At 32.5% G+C, this 868-nt stretch overlaps 1 non-coding gene across 1 annotated transcript; it reads left to right on the plus strand.

Annotated features, from left to right (window-relative positions):
* The first annotated feature begins 547 nt into the window (after positions 1–547).
* Positions 548–654, plus strand: LOC120859407. Its single transcript, XR_005720076.1, has one exon. It is a non-coding gene; the product is annotated as a U6 spliceosomal RNA (small nuclear RNA).
* The last annotated feature ends 214 nt before the right edge of the window (positions 655–868 follow it).

Genomic DNA, 868 nt, shown 5'->3' on the forward strand with positions numbered 1-868 from the left:
GTCACTCAGTCATGTCCAACTCTTTGCGACCATAAGTTTTGTCAAGTCAGATCTCCCCATCCTTTGCTTTTAGATCAATTGATATTTTACATGTGATGAGCATGTTTAAAATTTTAAACAGTTTTATAGTGTTATAAATAGAAATGCTTTCTATTTCAGCCTTTTGAATCCTAGTTGAACTGTCCAACATTGCAATATACTAGCTATCCCTCCTCACTTTGAATTAACTTCAAACTTGAAAGTTAAACTTTCTAGATTTTCCAGCCACAAGGTCAATAACTGTTAAAAGTCACTTGATGTCTTAAATTGTATCAATGCTTTCTTAAGTCAGTCTACCTAGGCAATAGAAACAAAAGCAAAAATAAACAAATGGAATCTAATCAAGCTTATAAACTTTTGCACAGCAAAGGGAACCATAAACAAAACGAAAAGACAACCTACAGACTAGAAGGAAATATTTGCAAATGATGTAAACAACAAGGGCTTAATTTCGAACATATACAAACAGCTCATAGAACTCAATAACAACAACAACAACAAAAACCCAATGCTCTCTTCGGTGGCACATATGCTAAAATTGGAATGATACAGGGAAGATTAGCCAGGCCCCTGCACAAGGATGACATGCAAATTTGTGAAGCATTCCATATTTTTATTCATGTTGAGGTTTGACAGAAAACAACAAATTTCTGTAAAGCAATTATCCATCAATTAAAAAAAAAACCTTTTAAAACAATCAAAAAAAGGGCAGAAGGCCTAAATAGATATTTCTCCAAAGAAGACATATAGATGGCTAATAAACATGAAAAGATGTTTAATATCACTAATTATTAGAGAAAAACAAATAAAAATCACCATGGCCATCAAT

Source organism: Oryx dammah, unplaced genomic scaffold, assembly GCF_014754425.2.
Source record: "Oryx dammah isolate SB20612 unplaced genomic scaffold, SCBI_Odam_1.1 HiC_scaffold_2, whole genome shotgun sequence".
In the NCBI taxonomy this organism is placed as follows: domain Eukaryota; kingdom Metazoa; phylum Chordata; class Mammalia; order Artiodactyla; family Bovidae; genus Oryx; species Oryx dammah.